This window comes from Odocoileus virginianus, chromosome 20, assembly GCF_023699985.2.
Source record: "Odocoileus virginianus isolate 20LAN1187 ecotype Illinois chromosome 20, Ovbor_1.2, whole genome shotgun sequence".
Lineage (NCBI taxonomy): Eukaryota > Metazoa > Chordata > Mammalia > Artiodactyla > Cervidae > Odocoileus > Odocoileus virginianus.
In genome coordinates this window covers 11,931,246-11,950,995 of record NC_069693.1, presented here as the reverse complement: position 1 = coordinate 11,950,995, position 19,750 = coordinate 11,931,246, and the positions used below count along the sequence as shown (strand labels likewise).

The following is a 19,750-nucleotide window of genomic DNA, read 5'->3' as shown; positions in this document are numbered from 1 at the left end:
GCTGGGGGCCATGGAGCCCAAGGCGCCTTTTGCCTTTCCTGGCCTGGGGTTATTTGCGGACAGCAGGTCAGGAGCTGCGGTGGCCCCCAGAGAAGCAGCAGCCGGCCCTGGGGACACCGTGGGCATCAGCTTTCTCTCGTGCCCCAGGGGAGCTGGTGGGCCGGACACACTACTGCCTGGCATGTGACAGTGGCAGGCTGCCCAGGCCCCGGGCAGAGGGAAGGGAGGTGAGCGGGTGGAAGCCGGAGGAAGACAAGATGGACAGTGACAGGGAAGTAAACAGCGGGTGAGAAACCATGTCCTGGACTCGGGGCTGCAAAGACGGGGCCCAGAAGGGGCTCCCTCCCCTGGCAGGTACGGTGGCACCCCAGGGGCTCACCCATGGACTGAACACACCCAGGACCACCAGACCCTCACTCCGAAATGCCCCCTAGTCTGTGGTTTGATCCTAATGTGACCAGGGTCTCCAGCCCAGCCTCTTGACCAGGTGGCTCAGGTCCAGCGCCGTCCCCTCCCACGAGGACTCGCCCCACCTCCTTCTGGGCCTCCCATCCTCCAATCTGTTTCCCATTCAGCAGCCCGAGAGACCGTCAAATCTGACCTGTGCCTTCCCACAGGCCTCGGCAAAGAGCCAGGCTCCCCAGCTTGGGACTCCGGGGCCCTCAGGCCCTGACCTCTGCTGCCCGCCACCCCGGCTCAGCCCCACGGTCCCCACCACCCATCCACCGGCTTCCGGATCACCTCTCCCGCCCAGCCCCACCTTCCCTCCCACCCAGGCTTTCTCCCGGGGTGCCCAGCCCCTGCTCCCCACCCCTATACTCCACCTGAATCTGACCGTGTCCCTCTCGGCTCACAGCTCCATGGCTCCCCAGAGTGCACAGAACAGACAAAAAACAAAGTCTTTTCCACCAGAGGAGGCCCCACATAAGTTGAGAGGCACCTAGAAAGCCCTCAAGAAAGGCTAATAACCACGACAAGGATGAGCACACACCAGCCACCACCCACCTCCCCAGTTCCCCCTCCCCAACTCCCACTCTCTGCCAGGTTTCTGTCACTCAGGCCTCCATCCCCAATACCTTTTGGGTACTGGGGTTCTCCCTCTTCTCTAAGGTCTCAGCTGAACCAACGCCTCCTCCAGGAAGCCTTCCTGACCTCAGAGGCTGCACTGGGTGCTCTGTGCCCTGTGATCAACTCTCCCCACACCTACAGGTGCTAATTCAGTGCACCAGTCCCACATCTGGCTGCCCACTGAAGGCACAGTGGATAAACCCAAGTCTCGGGAGGGGACACGTGTACACCTGTGGTGGACTCACGCTGACTACGGCAGAGACCAACACAGCATTGTAAAGCAACCATCCTCCGATTCAAAATAAATAAATAAATAAGAGACACCACAGAGTTTGCTCTCTTTTCCTCTGCCACATGAGGACACAGCAAGATGGCAGCCATCAGCGACCAGGAAGTCAGCACCCACCAGGAACCGGCCCTGTGAACGCCCTGAGCGTGGGCTTCTCAGCCCTGAGAACTGGGAGAAAGTAAAGGTCTGCTCTTCAAGGAAAAAAAAAAAAATCTCCCCCAAAAGATCTCCAGCCCAAGACCAAACACAGCCACAGAAACAATTCCAGGGTCTGTTCACGCCACCGATCTTTCTCTGAGTACGTTCTAAGCTTCAGACTCTATCCTGTGTGCCAGAAACAGCGCATCACTAAGACACAGCTCCTGCCTTCAAGAAGGTCACGTTCCAGTGCGGAAGCCAGACAATATACAGGACACAGGTCTGAGGGTGGCAAAGAAGAACGAACAAGGGAAAGGAGGACCGGAACGGCTGCTGCGTTAGCCACATGGTATGGGGGACACATGAGCCAACACCTGGATTAACCGGGGCCGGGGGGCACGTGGCCACTTGGAAGGAACAGATTTCAGGCAGGGAACAGCAAGTGCAAAGCCCTGAGGAGGCCTGGGAAGGAGCTCCGGGAATGTGGAGAAGTGTCCAGAGGCTGGCCCAGGGTGAGGGGCTGGGAGAGGGAGAACACTCAGGGCCTGGAGGCAGGTGTGCTGGGGAGTTCAGGATTCCTCTCCAACACGGGGGCCAACACCACACTTTTGCCAGGTGTGAACTCCATTGAGAATAGAGCTGGGTTCCCAAACTGGGCTGGGATGGAGAATCCAGGGGCCAAAGGAAGAGCAGATGTACAGGTAAAGACAGGGACCCCACGTCCACTCGCAGCCCTCCCCTCCTTGCCCCTCCCCGGCCCAACAACTTCACCTCTTAGAGACGCTGTGAGCAGCACCCCTGTGCACAGAGGCTCGGCCCACTGCCTGGCCCCCAGCGAACACGCAAACACGTGGTTGCCTCGATCAGAGACAGACGTGAAGGCGGCCAGGTGTGGCCGAGGTTGCAGAATCCAAGAGCCGGTGCCAGCCGAGTGGCCTTGAGCCTGAGGGCACGCCTCCAGTCTCCCCGGATCGCTCCCACCCCCCACGCCCCCAGAGGGCCATGCCTGTGCCCAGCAGACGCTGACACAGGGGAGGCTTTTACCTTGGGTCTCCCAGCTGGCTGCTGCTTAGCACGCCGGAGCCACTTGTTACATTCTCACTTCAGCAACTAAGCAGCCAGCAGCAGCCAGGGCAGGGGGAGGACCTGGAAGGGCCCCTGCATCCTGCCTGGATCCTGCCCGTCCTCCCACGGAGGGTGGCGCCTCTGCTGAGGTGTCTGACGCAGTCCCATGGTGACGAAACACAAGCACCACGGCCAAGAAGATGGCCTGCTCCCTGGGGAGCTGCGGGCGGAGGACACCCAGCACGCGGGGGCCTGTGGGCCGCGGCCTGCGTGCCCCATGGTGGGGCCCCAGCCCCACCCACTGCTGCCTGGGGTGTCTGGGCTTCATTTGGCCGAGGGTCTGGGTAGGAGCCGGAGCTGTGGGTTAGAGGCGAGCCACCTGGGGGGCAAGGTGAAAGCAGCAAGGGCGCCTCACAGGAGGGAACCCACACACGCAACGGAGGAGCGCGTGCAGTGTCCTCAGTCACGGGGAAGTGCGCATCAAAACCATCTGCAGGGATGGCTAGAAATTAAAAAACTGCAACGCCAAGTGTTGTCAAGAATGTAAGAGGGCTTGGGGGCTAGGGGGTTCCCTGGTGGCTCAGAGATAAAGAATCCACCTGCCAACACAGGAGACATGGGTTCAATTCCTGGTACTGAAAGACTCCACATGCCGCGGAGCATCTAAGCCCATGCGCCCGCAACTACTGAGCGCCCTAGAGCCGATGCTCCGCAACAAGAGGAGCCACTGTAACAAGAAGCCCGTGCACCTCAATGACGATTAGCCCCTGCTCAGAGCAACCAGAGAAAAGCCTGTACAGCAATGAAGACTCAACACAGCCAAAAATAAATGAATAAGTAAACAAAAAATTTTTTTTAAAAAGAATGTTTCAAAGGGGGACTTTCCTGGTGGTCCAGTGCTTAAGGATCACCTTCCTATGTGGGGGATGCGAGTTCAATCCCTGGCCGAGGAACTAAGATCCCATGTGCCAAGGGCAACTGAGTCTGTGCACCAAAATGAAAGCCCATGCATGATGCAACCAAGACCCGACACAGCCAAGTAAACAGGCCTTTCAAAAAATTAATAAGTAAAAACTGCTAAAAGAATGCAAAGGAACTGCTACTGGCAGGAGTATAAAATAGTTCCACCACTATGGAAGACTGGCAATAAGAATTAAAGCTCAATATATCCCTACCCCATGACCCAGCAATTCCACAGCCCTCCAACAGAAATGGGTGTATTTGTTTACTAAACGGCGTGTACTAGATCGTCCACAGTAGCAGCATTCTCAGTAACCTCAAAACTGGAAACAGACCAGGTGTCCACCCGCAGGAGAATGGATAAACAAACTAAGGTAAATTCATAGAGCTCAAGGCCACTCAGCAAGGAAGAGGATCCAACTCCTGAAGCCTACAACAGGATGAAGCGTGAGAACTTCACCTGGAGTGAAAGAAGCCAGATGCGAAATGACCCACTGAGTACAAGTCCACGGACTGCAAGCTCAAAACAGGCTACGTGACACGATTTGTTTCTCACTAGTGAAACTGTGCAGAAGATCAAGGAAGCAAATATCCACAGGTCAGGAGAGCTGTTACATTCAGGAGTGACAGAGGAGGGGGTTTCTGGGAGCTGACAATGTTCTGTTGTGATTACAGAGCATCACTTCTACAATTATTTGTCATACTGTATGGTTTAAAACACGTTGGAGATATCTTTCTGTATTTTATGACGAAGTAACAACAACAAAAAAAGAACCTGGGTTTGGTTTGGGGGCCTGGACGATAACAGGAAGTTAAACTCAGGCTTCCTGGCCTCCAGGGCCCTCTCCGACCCCAGGTTAGCTCACCTGGATTTTCACCTCAAGCCCAGTCACCGGTGAATAAGGAAGAGGAATCTAGGGTCTGGATTTCAACCCCAGGCCCTGCTGCGCCTTGGCCCTCGTGAGCCTTAGTGCTCCCATCTGTACAATGATCCAGCCAGAGGAAGGACACACGCCCTGAAGGGTGGGGCTCGAGTTTGGGTGAGTATTTTTAACACAGAAGAAAGCTGAATGGGAATGAAAATCACCACCTGCTACGGTCAGCTCTCAGCAGGGAAAAAAGAGGTGACTGGAGACAGGTCCCTAAAGGGGCTCTGACTGCACTAGCAGGGTTTGATTTTTAAGTATCTGCTAAGTACACGGTAAATATCACTGACTCGTTCCACAGTATGTCTCACTCTTCTCCATTTTTTCTTTTTTTTTTTTAATTTTAGGCTTTATTTTCACCTGTCTGCCTCATAGGTCTTCTTTCTCAATGATTTCCAAACTGCCTTTGAAGTTTCATCTCACCCTGCTGGGGTCATGTCCGTTAGAGGCGATTTACAGGATGATGCAGGGTGGCGGATGACAAGGCGGGGAGAGAGGCTGTCTCGTCCTACCTGGGAGCCGCTGGAAGGGGTTGGGCCCTGGCAAGGTTCCTTCCAGACCTCCTCTTCCTCAAGCGTAAAATCAGGGTCGCTGTGGTTCCTGCCACTAGGGGGACTGTGTGGCCTAGCTGAGCTCAGTGCTTCTGTCCTCCCCATCCTACACTCCAGGATCCTTGACCACGTGGGTCAGAGGAAACTGCTCTCCCCCAAACCCTGCCACGCCCCACCTCACCTAGAGTAAAAGCAGCCACAGTCCTTACAGCAGCCCCAGAACCCTCTTCCGCATCATCTCTTCACTCCTCCAAACACTCCATGGCACTGGTGCCTCTGACATACCAGAGGCTCCCTGCACCTGCGCTCCTGCCCCCGACCACAGGACCCTTGCACATGCTACCCCCTCTGTGAGAACCGTCTTCTTCAAGTCTCTGCGGGCCCCACCTGACTTTCTTGAGCCTCTGTTCACATGTCTCCTCCTATGCGAAGTCACCCTGTCCTCCATAGTTAAGAGTGCACCTATTACCTTTCACAAAAGTGAAGCGCTTATCATCACTGGCACTACTGTACATGTTTACTTGTTCACAAGTTTACTGTCGACCTCGCTCCACTGTGACGTCAGCACGGTGTGGGCAGGGCTCCAGCCTGCTCAGGCACTGCTGGGTTCTCAGCATCTCCTGCGGTGCTGGGTCCACAGTGGGCATTCAGTAACTATCTGTGGAATGAATGTATTTAAGAGGGAAGCCCTATGCCCAGAAGGTGCTCAAAATCAGTTAAATTCCTTTCCCTGCCACTTGTCAAGTCTTTCTCTCTCATCTCCTCTCTCTGACCTGCTTTCTACACCAGACAGCACAGATGGGATGAGGGGGAGGCAGAGGCGCTGCATCTCCTGGAGCTGCAGACAGTGAGGAGGGGGCGCCTTCCTGACACCCTGATCCCCCAGGAGCCTGTCACCCACCCTGTAATCTGTGCCTTACTTACTCCCAGGAGGACTTGCTCGGAGGGAAATTCAATAGCCACCCATTGTTTGACAGGCAGCGTCTGCCGGTGGGCATCTGGGCAGGTAAAACGACTCCCTCACTCACCACCTGCAGCTCCGGAAACCGGCCCCATGTTCTGTGAGGGCCCGTCAGCAAAACTGATAAAGTAGAAAACGCACATGTCCTCAGAGCAATTTCTCTCGCACAAATCACTTATGCAGGTGCACAGAGGTTCTCAGGCGGAGTTTCTCAACTTCAGCACCAGTGACATTTAGATAATTCTTGTCATGGGGCTGTCCTGAGAACTGGAGGGGGTTTGCAGCATCCTGGTCTCTGCTTGCTAAAACCAGCAGCATGACCTCCCCAGGAGGTCATGACCATCAAATATGTCTTCAGACATGACCCAGTGTCCCTCAGGGACCAAGCCAACAGGTGAGAATGCCGTTCTGAGGATACTGTTGCTGGAATAGTGAAACCCGGGGAGCAGTCTAAAAGCCCACAACATCATCCCAACGGCTGACATTATGCCAGTACTAAGCAGCGTCAACGCCTACGCAGCACTTGGCACATGTCAGGCACATCTAAATGTTTTGTACATGCCAATTCAACTCTCACAGAAACCCTATATGGCAGGTACCCTTTAGCTGAGGATTTTTTTTTTAATCTTCTTGTATAATTATATTAAAATTTTTTTTTGTTTTCTGGCCACCCCATATGGCTTACAGGATCTTAAGTTTCCCAACCAGGGACTGAACCCCAGCCCTGCAGTGAAAAAGCAACATACTAACCACTAGACCTCCAGGGAATTCCAAGCCCTCTTATCCTCTCCATCTTCATGAAGAAACTATGCCACGAGAGTGAAAGGACTTGCCCCATCACCTGATCGGGAAGTACAGAGCTGGGCTGGGACCACACAGCACCACGTGGCTGGTGAAGTTATTGTTGTTCAGTTGCTCAGTCATGTCCGACTCTTTGCAACCCCAGGGACTACACCACCGCCAGGCTTCCCTGTTCTTCACCATCTCTCGGAGCTTGCTCAAACTCATGTCCACTGAGTCAGTGATGTCATCCAACCATCTCAACCTCTGTCACCCTCTTCTTCGCTTGCCTTCAAGCTTTTCCAGCATCAGTCTTATCCAAAAAGTCGGCTCGTCACATCAGCTGGTCACAGCACTGGAGCTTCAGCTTCAGCCCTTTCAATGAATGTTCAGGCTGGTGGCATTAGGGAGACCTGGATTCAGGTCCCTGTGCCTCAACTCTAGCCTCCCCAAGTCTCAGTTCCATTCTCTGTGCAGTGAGGATGACAGCAGCGCCTCCACTACAGGCTCCTGTGTGGGAAGGGCCCAGCCCAGCACCCCACCCTCCAGAAGGGTCCACCCCCTGGCAGGACACAACCAGGCGTCCCACGTGCGAGACCCAACCTGGACGTGAGGCGCTGACGCTCCCGTCAGCCTTCAGTGTGCTCCCGCACAAGAGACTGTCGACCTGATCCCTTTCTGAAGCACAAACATGTCCCCACCACATCACCTCAATTCGCACCTGCTTCTTTTTTCATAAGCTGACATTACTGAGATCGACAGGCATCACACAATCCACGTGTAACTTCATTTGCAGCATCCTTGGCAGAAAAGCAGTTATACGATCAACAACAGATCTTATGAGGAACAGAGTCTTCCACGGGAGGGCAGGAGGTCCATGGTAAACGTCACGTGCAGAGAAGGAACTGTGCCGAAGAGCCAAGAGCGGCAGTGACGGGAGCAGGAGTGAAGGCGGCCTTGGGAAACAAATGCATCTCAGCCTCAGCTCCGCCACCTGCCGTGCGACCTTGGGCAGGTGCTCCCCCTTCTCCACCAGTTTCCTCATTCGCAGCTTAGATAACAAAGCTCCAAGGTTGCTATGAGGATTAAATGAGTTCATCCACGTGAGGTCCTCCAAACAGTGCCTGAGACAGTGACTGCACAACACCTATCACCTGTCATCCTTTCCCCTGAAGGCAGAGACACAGGAACACGACACGCTTCTGCACTGCGAACTTCTACCTACACTGCCTCCTTGGTAAGCAGGCGGCGCTGAAGACACCTTTATCTCTCTTCACCACACGCTCCCCCAACCGCCCCATCTGTCTACTTGGAGCAGGTAGAACTGAAGACAGGCTGAAGACGTGGGTGGGCTGCAAACAACACTGGGACAAGAATAAGCACGAGAGCAGGCTTCCTTCTGTTCCCTGCCAACATCGGCCTTAGAGCACCCACAGAAACCATGTCAAACGTTTGAGTCTGCCTGGCCACAGACCCAAAACACGCTGAAAGCACCATGCTACAGCCAGTTCAGTTCACTCAGTCGTGTCCAACTCTTTGCAACCGCACGGACTCCCGGAGTTTACTCAAACTCACATCCAGTGAGCCAGTGATGCCATCCAGCCATCTCATCCTCTGTCGTCCCCTTCTCCTCCCGCCTTCAATCTTGCCCAGCATCAGGGTCTTTTCAAATGAGTCAGTTCTTGGCATTAGGTGGCCAAAGTATTGGAGTTTCAGCTTCAGCATCAGTCCCTCCAGTGAATATTCAGGACTGATTTCCTTTAGAATGGACTGGTTGGATCTCCTTGCTGTCCAAGGGACTCTCAAGTCTTCTCCAACACCACAATCAAAAGCAACAATTCTTCGGCGCTCAGCTTTCTTTATAGTCCAACTCTCACATCCATACACGACTACTGGAAAAACCATAGTTTTGACTAGACAGACCTTTGTTGGCAAAGTAATGTCTCTGCTTTTTAACATGCTGTCTAGGTTGGTCATAGCTTTTCTGCCAAGGAGCAAGCGTCTTTTAATTTCATGGCTGCAGTCACTACCTGCAGCCAGAGGGACCCTGAAACTCAGCTCAGCTCTGGGATCACATCACAGACCCTATGAAGGTCGCAATGGCCCACTTGAGGAATCCCCTGCCTGTTCTCCAGCCTTACTGGTCAGTATGCTCCCCCCACCAACTTCCCCTTTACTCCTTGCTCTCTCCCTGCCTCCACCCCAGGGCCTTTGCACATGCTAGTTCCCCTGGTGGACACAGTGCTTACCCATCTTCACGTGCTAAACCCTCGTTTCCTCAGGGAAGCCTGTCCTGACTGCCCCCAGCCCACAAGTCACAGGCCTTCAGAGCTCAGCCTTCCTGTCTCCTCACAGCAGCACTTACCTCTACTGTGCTCAGTCACTCGTATAAGTCTCTGGTAACAGTGCCCCCACCCCCTCCAGCCCAAGACTAGGAGCTCCGTGAGGCAGTGACAGGGTCGGTCCTGATCCGCACTGTGTCCCCAACCCCACCCAGCCAGGGCCAGGCCCAGAGCTTTCATTAATTCAGGATAGGGGTGGCAAACAGAACCACAGCTTTGGAGCTCCGAGTTCTGCCAAGTGAAGGTGAAACAAAAAATTCTGCCTCCACTCATTCCACAAATATGGTGCCCATGCTGTGTCAGCACTGCTCGGTTCTGGGGGAGGCGGCAGAGACCAAAACAGCACTCCCTGCCCCAGGGGAATTTCAGGAGGGAGGGCGGGGGAGAGTGGACAGGCATTAAAACACAAACAAGTTAAATAAACAGGTGAGCTATACAGTAGTACATCAGCATTTGACAAATGTTGTAGAGAAAGGCATACTGAGGACTAGGTGTGTGGGAACGGGGCAAGGGTTTTCGATTTTGTAAATGGTGGTCGGAGCAGGACTCACTGACACAGTGCAATCTGAGTGGAAATCTGAAAGAGATGCGGCAGCTTCAAGGAGACCCGGGGGAGGGCGGTCCAGGCCAAGAACAGCAAGGTGTGGACTGTGTAAGACACAGCTGGGGGCACTGGGGGAGCAAGGCACCACGTGGCTACAGAGAAAGCGGGGGACCTGGCTGGGAGGCCACTACACGGGCTGTGGCTAGGAATTCCCTAGCAGGACAGTGGTTAGGACTCCATGCTCTCACTGCAGGGGCCCGGGTTCAATCCCCGGTCAAAGAACTAAGATCTCAGGTACCATGTGGCATGGCTAAAAAACCCCCAACAATGGGCTGTGGCTATTTCCTGGAGAGAGATGGGAACTGCCAGCTTGAAGAGGGAGCAGTGTGTGGAAGCCCTGGCCCCAGCGAGGCAGGAGCTGTCCCCAGGAGGTGCTATGCACTGGCCTGACACTCCCACCACCTGGCTCCCTTGGCGACCACAAGGACCCATACCTCACAGATGGGGCAAACTGAGACAGGAAGGCTGAGCAGTGGGACACGGCTGACAAGGTGGGACCACAGTACCCCAGCCTGAGCCTCTTCCACCTCCCTCTTCCCTCGCTCCCGAGAAACTGAGCCCCACTTCACCCCAGCCAGCCCTCCCTTACCACCCTTGATGCCCTGCAGGACTGGGCCGCCCCTGACAGACACAAGCACGTCTGCGCGTGCACACACACACGCACACACAGCCCCTACAGTCTGGCTGAGGGGCTCCTCCCTCACAGACATTGCTCCACATCGGCATCATCTGCCTGCCTCCCCAGCCACGAGCTGAGAGGGGTGCTGGTGGTGTGAGTCCCCAGCTCATCCCTAGGGCACCTTGGAGCAAAGACACAGGGTTCTGACCAGGGCCTGTGAGCACGTTTACTGAGTGCTCATGTGTATGACAACCCTGCCTGCAACCCTGTGAGGTAGATGCTATGACTACCCATTCTTCTGAAGAAAAAACTGAGACCCAGCGAGAATAAACCGTGTGCCCAAGACCGTAACAGCGGGCAGATGCAGACAAGAGAATTTTCTGTAATGATGCAAGCGTGGCTACTAGGGCTAGTCCAACTGAAGAACTAAATTTTTACTTTAATTGTAACTACTTAAAATTTAAATAGCCCCTTGTGGCCAGTGGCTAGCACAGTGGAGGTGTAGCTCTACAGAACCTCTGTGAGGCACCAGGAGCCTGAAGCCAGTGGTGCAGGTGAGGGTGAGCCAAGTACCACAGGCACTCAGCGGCCCAGGGCTGGATCATCCCGGCCTGTCGAGGAGCCACTCCCACGCTACACTTCCCGGTCACTTCCCGGCCCTGACCCTGACCCATTCACCCCAGAATGAGACCCACACCCACACCTGCTCCTGTTCGATTCAAATCCTGACCACCACTTCCAGGCTGCGAGGGACGCTTCTACCGAACATCAGCATTCTTGTCTACAAAACTGGATCCTAACACCAACCTGACCAAGCAGTTATTTTGTTATTTCAAAAAATGCCTTTTTTGACAACAGAGTTGTCGTGGGGACTCCACGAGACATGCTGCAAGCACAGCTGACAAGTGAGGCCAGTGCTCTGGAAGACAGGCAGCAATTACACCGAAGTGAACTCTTCTAAGTCAAGGCCAACCTGAGCCTCAGTTAGCCAGAGCTATGGTGGAAGTGGCAGCTATGTTAATACTGTCACTAGCAGGTAAAACGGAGAAGGCAATGGCACCCCACTCCAGTACTCTTGCCTTGAAAATCCCATGGACGGAGGAGCATGGTAGGTTTCAGTCCACGGGGTAGCTAGGAGTCGGACATGACTGAGTGACTTCACTTTCACTTTTCACTTTCATGTATTGGAGAAGGAAATGGCAACCCACTCCAGTGTTCTTGCCTGGAGAATCCCAGGGACGGGGGAGCCTGGTGGGCTGCCGTCTGTGGGGTCGCACAATGTCAGACACAACTGAAGCTACTTGGCAGCAGCAGGTTAAAAGGACTCACCCAGATGATTCATGACATGCCCATATTAACTTTTCAAAACTACCATCTAAATGAAAACACACAGCTAAAAAAAGCAGTCTACCCCAAAACCCAAGCTCAGCACCCCACACTGTCACACACTGCCCCCCCCCAACTAGGTCTCTGGACACCAGTTTGAGAAGCACGACCCTAGGGAACCCCAGGCCTGCCCAAACAACCTGGAGTCTGCCACCCTCCTCTCCTCCCCCAGCTCCAGCACAGTGGCCTACTCTCAGGGTCACCACCACATCAAGGGATCTCCCACCTCAGGGCCTTTACCCACACTCTACCCTGCCTGGCCATTTCTTCTGGCAATTCACCTCGTGGCCTGATGCCTCACCTCAGGAGATCTCCCCAAGGCCCTTCCCACCAAGGCCAGCTAGATCTCTGCTCCCTTCCTCGGGGCACTCACAGGGCAAACACTCCCTGTCTGCATCCTCCTCCAGACCAGGTGCTGCTCCCTGGCTTCCAGAACTATATGGGCCACAAAGTGAGAAATCTGGTGAGAGAAGGGAATACACAAGCAACCAGACACAGCCAAGGGCTGGCTCCGGAAGCCATTCAGGAATCAGACTCCGAGGCAGGGGGTAGGGGACCCCCCCACCCCTTCCCCCTGGCCTCTGTCAGTGGAACGATAGGGCTGGCCAAGGTCAAGGCTCCACGGGCCTTAGCGGACGAAGACAGGCAGCCACATGCCATCTCTCAAGCAGACATCGTATGGATCTAAATCAGTCATTCCAGGACAACTGATGCTTGCCTTTTGCCAGCTGTCTAGAAGGAGAGAGGGCAAAAAGAAGATCATTAGACCAGCAGCAGCAACCCCAGAAACAGTGGCCATGACGTTGGTCAGAAGCAGAAGGGCCAGTCTTAAAAAGCCAGACTTGACCCCAGACAGAGCTGGGTTCAAACTTCACATCTGTCATCTACTAAAACTTTAACTTTGGGTAAAGCCGGTAACCTTCCAAGCCTCCGTCTGTGGAGAAGGGCCGCCCCAAGCTCCCAGGCTGTGCTGGGGAACAGTGCCTGGCAGAGAGAGCCCGCTCTACCAGTTCTCAATAACCACACGGCATTCTATGCAGCACTGTGCACCTCCATTTCCCATCCGCAAAATGGGGGGACTGCTGCCTACCTCACAGGCAGCTGTGTGTCTGAGGGGGCACGCGAAGAGTGTCTGCTGGGTGGGGAGCGTGATGAATACTCCTGTCCGGCGCCCTCCCCGGTGGGAGCCTCAACTGCCTGGCCTGCCACCCCTTCCCTGCCAACCCCCAGACCCAGGCCGGCTGCATCCAGAGCCCCTTCTCCACTCTCAGGTGCCCAGCCCGACAAACCCCAGCAACAGCAGCTCAGACCTGCCGAGCACCTTCTCTACGCCAGTGCCATGGACTCTGACACGCCAGCTCCATGAACCCTCCCTCCAAGGCCTCTCACAGGGACAGCCCCCTCTCAGAGAGACGAAATGAGGCCCCCAGGGCTACAAGGCAACCGAGAGAGGAGCCAGGAGCAGGGTTCACACCCAGGTTGGCTGCCCCCAGCCCGAACTCCTACACAGTGACCCGCAGATGATGAACACCCTGAGACTGTGCTGGAAAGGCCAGGGGTGGCGGTGGGGGGGAGGCGAGGGAGTGGCAGGCACCCCAGCCCGTTCGGAAAAGGGCCCACAAGGTGGCAAAGCAAGGCAGTCTTGGATTTCTGGCCTCACCCTTAGAAACAACATCTGCGGAGGCGCTTCCTGGGCAGGACAGCTGGGCCCGAGGAACTTCCTGCAGGAACCTCTGACACGCAGGCTCCCCTCGGCCAGCCTGGCTCCCTGTCCCCTGTTCCCGCACCCAGGGCAGCCGGGCCCCGACGTGGGCGGGCGCCTGGGGGTGCCGAGCTGGGGGCCAGGCTGAGCTCCCACCCCAGCTCCCTCCCTCCCTCCCTCCTGGTCCCGCTCCCAGGGCCGTCTCCCCAAGCTGGGCCTCTTGCTGCTTGGCTGGTTGTCCAGAGGAGCCTGCCACGGAACCACCCCACCGTGCAGCCTAGAGGCCTGGTGGCTGACAGTCTTCCACTAAGAACTCTTGGGAAGTTGAAAAGAGGCCTAGTGAGGGGTGGGTGTCCCTGGAATCCCTGGAGGCTTTGAGATCAACTGCCAAAGACGCTCCCTTCCAACCCCCCTTCCCAAGGGGTTTCTGGAGGCCCAAGGATGTCTGATCTGAGGAGCTCTGCTCCTTCCAGGAAGACACTCCAGACAGAGCCTGAGAAAATCGAGAGCCCGGCTCCTGCTTACCACGCTAACCCTTAAATTCCAGGCTCAGGTGTGGGGTTAGAGGTCACCCTCACCCCTGGTTATCAAGCACCTTCCTGGTTGGGAGGGAGGAGGGCCTTGGGAGCCCCTCTGCCCAAATGCAAAGCCTGTCAGTGCTGGCAGAACCAGCACAGGTACCAGGGCTCTCCAGACCTCATTCTCACCCCTGGGAGGTGGGAAAGTGAAGTCGCTCAGTCCTGTCCGACTCTCTGTGACCCCATGGACTGTAGCCCACCAGGCTCCTCCATCCATGGGATTTTCCAGGCAAGAGTACTGGAGTGGGTTGCCATTGCCTTCTCCAGGAGATCTTCCTGACCCAGGGATTGAACCCGGGTCTCCCGCATTGTAGGCAGACGCTTTACCGTCTGAGCCACCAACAAAGACCAATGGAGGTGGGAACCACAGCCAATTCCTCCTCAGTCTGAGGGGTCTTCACTCACGCACGTCCTCCCACGGCTCTTCACTGCACACCACTCCTACCTACACGTCACCTCCCCTGGGAGGCCTTCTCAGATCATTCCAGCTAAAATGTTAGGTCCCTACTCCCTCTCTCCCCTGAGCTCCATTCATTCCACTGAGAGCTCTTGGGAGTTGATCAATTTGAAACATTAATCACAACCTCATTCCTATCATTGGCTTGCTTGCTGCGAACCTGCCTCCACTAGAAGGCAGGCCCCGTCATCCAAGTTCTAGAGCAGTGCCAGGAATGCTGTAGGCCCTCAGGCACATAAGCTGAGTGGAAGGCAGAACCAGCAGGTATAGTTTTTATCAGGCATTACTGTTGTTCTGTGCTGTTGTTTGATATTAGCCCTGCTGCTGGGTTGGGGAGGGGTGGGCAGAAGATCAGCCCATTGAGCCTCCCCCATGTGTCCCTTAAAGGGAACAGCCATGGGCCCTGGGGAACACGGTGTGAAAACCACAGAGGAGGCGGCGACCATCAAGGTCTTTGCTCTTTCTTTAGCAGAGATTCTACTCAAGGGGGAAGTGGGAGGCCTGTGAAACTCCCTGACCGGCTCCAAAGTCTATCCCCGCCCCAGGGAGAAGCCTGAGAACTCTCAGATGGCGAAAGGCATCTTCTAACACCTTAAGTCTGCCCAAGCCGCTCTTCAAGACAGTCTGCAAGGCTCCAAGTGACCCTGCCTGCCCTCAGTCCCTGGCCTGGCCGCCCAGGCCTCTGTGCAGCCTACCTGCACCTCACCAAGCCCCGTCCTTCCTGTGACTTCTGCACTGTGGTTCCCCATACCCCAGGCTGTTCCTTCTCCTCAGGTCACCTTGCCAATCTGGGATCTGCTCAGAGGCCTTCCTGGCAGCCCGTCACACCTGATTTTAATTGCCGAACCCCTTCCCCGAATCTGCCCCTTGTTTATGCACCAAGTTCAGGATTTATCTCTCCTAGCTCTACAGAGGCAAGGCCTTCATCAAGTGCCCCTCTGTATCCCTGGCACCTGAAGAAATGCCTGGCACAGAACAGGTGTTCAATAAATGCTGGTGGATCAATGAAAACCTCTCGTTTCACTCAGCAATGCCTTCAGGATCATCGCCATGCTTCCCGCCCTGGCCCACAAGGCCCCTGACTCCCACAGGCACTTCTGCTGCCCTCTGGCTTGGAGACTGCCCTTGTGCCTCTTGGCCTTCAAAGGGACTGTTCTCACCTGGGTCGAGGTGGTTACCAGCACTCCTGGGAGCTGTGGTGGTGGAGAATCAACGAAAGCACATACAGCAAAAGAGTTTCTGCAGAACCTGACATCTGGAGAGGAGCTAGAATTTCGGCCTCGGTGGGGCTCCGGGCAGCAACGGTGGAAGAGGGCAGGGACCTGAGGGATGCATGTGAAGTCTTTCACAGTATGTCCCCCACCCTTGAACCCTCCAGAACCTCCGTTTCCTCATCTGGAAAATGGAGATGCTAATTTCAGCCCTGCCCTCCTCCTGGGGTGACCTGACAGGGCTCTTTAACCTGGGAAGGACCTGCAAAATCCTAGCAGAAAAAAATAAGAATTACAATTGTTAAAATCTCTTGAGGGTTCACTGTGTGTCCAGAACTATTCTTAAATACTGATAACAGGAAACGTTTGCTGCAGGCTCACTGTTATACCTGTAGGGTTACAAGTGCCTTCCACGAATTAACCTGTTTAACCTTCACATCAGCCTATGAAGAGGGAATCATCCCATGACACAAGTGATGAAATGAGCTCAGGAAGACTGAGGACTTACTCCCAGTCATACAGGCAGCAAGGGGTGGGGCTGGACTTGAACCCGATGCTCTGAAGCACTTCAATACAGCTCTTCACAGATTACAAACCAGGACAGCAGACTCCTGGATTCTGGCTGGGCCAGGCCGGGGGACTGAATTCCAGGATAATGCCTGAGAGGGCTGAGGGTGGCGAGGTGGGGAAGGACAGATGCCCTCAGACTGCCACCAGAGCATTTATGCAGTGCCGGGCACGGGCCAAGAAGCTTCTCTTGGATTAATTGATGTGATCCTCACAAAAGCCCTAGGTGGATGCTGCTCTAAGCCCATTGCGTGGAGGTGAATACTGTGGCTCAAAGTCACACCATCAGAATGTGAAAGCACCAGAACATGCAGACGTGCCCACTACGCCATCCTTGTGCAGGGAACTCACACACGGCTCCCCTGGTAGCTGTGTCGTGTCCCTCCTTCTTGTTCCCTCCCGGCTCCCAGCAGACAGTCTGCCCCCAGTTAAAAGACGTCCTGGCTCAACTCTGAGGAACCAAGTTTTACCTGCAAGCCCCGAAACTGTTGGGCTGGCTGCCGGCAGAGGTGCTCGAGGTAGCCCTAGGCCCCAAGGCTGAGGGGAAGAAAACACCCAAGGGGGAAGCTGGCTGGAGGTCTGAGGTGACTGAGCCCCTCCACCCCGCCACAAGCTTTGGGACCTAATGAGCGAAGAATTCGTTCAAACCCCAGCCTGGCCCCCAAGAATCTGACAGACCTGGGACAAAGCAATTTCTCCTCAGAGCCCCAATTTTCTGACTCTGAAAGATGGACAGAAACACCACATCCACCCCTGGGTTCAACGAAACCACTGTTCCAGTTATACGCCGGCAAGAGGTTCACTCTGAGGCCAAACCAGGCCAGGGGTGCACTTCCCAGCTCTACCACTTCCAGTGTTGAGATGTCGAGCACATCATTTCACTTTGTAGCAAGGGTCTCAGTTTCCTCACCTGTAAAATGGGTATCACACTGCTGCCTACCTCATTGGTGTGTATAAAACGGGAAGAACTGTACCTACCCCATGGGTGTGTTTGAAGGTTTGAATGAGGTCATGTGTGTAAACAGCCTGTCATGTGCCTGACAGGCTGAGTGTTCAATAAAAAATTCATGAACTCTGGAACTGATGTGCTACTCTGTGCCTCAGTTTCCCCTTCTAAACTGGAGATCATGACAACAGAACACAAAGCTCTAGGATGTGAGTATCCTGCACGTTAACCCTTGTGAAGCATCCTAAGCAGTGTATGGCACACAGAATGCACTCAATAAATAGGCACTGACCTCATGATTATTGTTTTGACTACTGCTGTTAATCCCATCAGGCAAACCCTCTAAACTTAGCAGGCCAAAGGAAGAAACCCCCAGTGCAGAGAAATTCTACATAGCAGCCACCACGGCCTCACAGAGGCTCAGGGACCATTCTCTCCAGCAACCACAACCCACGGAAGCCAATCAGCTTGGAAGCTGATGGTGTGGACAAGAGAGACTGTCTGCCCGCTTCCACCACATCACCAGCCCACATTAGCTGGGTCAATGAGGGATTACGGCCAGCCCTCCGGGAACTCCAGGCCCAGGGCAAAGGTTACAGAGCAAGCCAAGGTCACAGGCTGGCCTGAGAAGCAGGGGCAGTGGCCTCACGACTGGGTCGAGCTGCTCCAAGGTCCCACCCAGCAACCACAGTGAGAAACCAGATTCATGGGGTAGCTGCCCCCAGTCCTTCAGATCAGCCTTCCTCCCTGGGTCAGTGTGGGCTGGGGCACTCCCGTCCAAGTCCCCCTTGGCCTGTGGAGAGAGGAACAGCTGGGAAAACAGCGCTCAGCCTCGCTGCTGCCTAATGGTGAAGCCAACTGTTAATCGCCTAGTGGGGAGCGTAAACATGATGGGCAGCAGGACTGCTAACCAAGGAGACAGGACCATGTGTCTGGCCTGGCCAGGATGGAGGGGGTGGGACACCAGCACCCACCATCAACCACTATCAGCCCAGAGGTCCTGATGGATGTTTTCTCTGAGAGGAGGAGAGTAAACAAGGTTCAAAGGCAGACATAGAGGGCCTAATGACGCCTAGGACACTTGCTGAGCCCAAGAGGTTTCCAAACGCAAGGAAAAGGGTGCTCAGAATCCCAAGGATAAAGACGTCCCCAGCCACCCTGCCTTCGGGGAGAAGGGGCCCTCAAAACACTCCTTCCTCCCAAGCCTTAAGCAGGTCCAGGGGCACAGGTCCTCAAATCCAAATTTCATAACCCCTCCCCTCCCTAATATGGAGCCGAAAGCTCAGAAAACAAGTACCGTCTAAGACGTCTCCCCTCACCCCACGCCCCAGCTAAAACCACGGCAAGAATGTGCCACAGGTGTCCCACACACCTTAAAATATAGTTTAATAATATGCAAAGGTTCTAGAGTAGAGAGCAGCCCTGACCATCCAGTTCCCCCGAAAGTCAACAAGAAGTTCAATAAAACTGATTCCCCCTCCAACTCAGTGTAAACCCCAAGCTCCACCCACCAAACACAGAAGGCAGATCCCCTTCCTCATCGCTCGGCATTACAGGGTTCCCACAGTGCTCCCCTAAAACACCCCTCGGGCCCGGCTCCTCGCCCCGCGCGGTTCTTCAAGATCACAAACATCCCAGCTCTCCTCCTCTGATACCGCGCGGTTCTACTTCTAAGGATGGCTACCCCCCCACCCGCCCCGGGACCTCAGTGGTACAACCCAGAGGGCGCTACCGCAGCCACACTTGGTACAGCCCCCCAACCCAGAAGCCCCCACCTCTCCAAACACGCTCTAGGGACCGTTCCCACAGCCCCGAATAGGTACAGCCCCCTCCACCGGGTGAGGCGCGCCCCCTCCAAGGCTCCGCACTCGCTCGCCCAGCGCGCCGTCCCTCCCGGCCCACTAGCTCAATGCCCAGCCCGCACACGCCGGGGGTCTGCCGCCCCCAGCCCTCCAGAGGGTCGGTCTCAGCTCTTTGATGTGCGCCCCCTGCCGCCTCAGTGGTACAACCCGCCGCCCCCGCCCCTTCAGGGACGGTCCCACCACCCCCGCGCGGCCACCCCCACTCCGTCCCGCAAAGGGGGGGGGGGCCCTCAAGGACCACGATCCCCGCCCGGCGGACGCCGGTGGTACGGCCCAGCGCGGCTTTGCAGGGGGCGGTGGGGGGTTCCGGACGCGACCATCGCGGGGGGGGGGCCGCGCTTGGGGACACGCGCTGGCGCACTCACCTGTCACCGCCGGCCGCCGAGCCTCGCAGGCGGGGCTCTCCTCCTGCCCATCGCCACGCTGCGCTTGATCCCGCTCCTTACGTTTCCTGGAGGCGGCGGCGGCGGCGGCAGTGGTGGCAACGCCTTCGCGGAGCCAGGCCCAACGGCTCGCGCGGCGCGGCCCCCCCGCCCCCTCCCCCCAGCCCCCGCTTACCGCCCCCTCCCACCCTCTGGACGGAAATACCGCCTTCTCCCGCCACAAACAGGAACTGACGTAAGGCAGGGAGCGAGGGACCCCGAAGAGCGCTAGGGCGCAAGCGCAAGGTGGCGGAGGTGGCGGCTCAAGAGAAGGGCGCGTGCGTACAGTCGGCAAGCTAGAGCCGGCGTGGGCCTG

General features: G+C 55.8%; 1 protein-coding gene across 1 annotated transcript in view; it reads right to left on the bottom strand.

Moving 5' to 3' along the window:
• The window catches only part of AKT2 (AKT serine/threonine kinase 2), a 47,764-nt gene extending 28,224 nt beyond the window's left edge, over nt 1-19,540 (bottom strand). The window contains exon 1 of the mRNA XM_070450870.1: nt 19,378-19,540. The gene's annotated coding sequence lies outside the window, so the exon portion shown is untranslated. The remainder of the gene's footprint in view (nt 1-19,377) is intronic.
• Nucleotides 19,541-19,750: the final 210 nt, after the last annotated feature.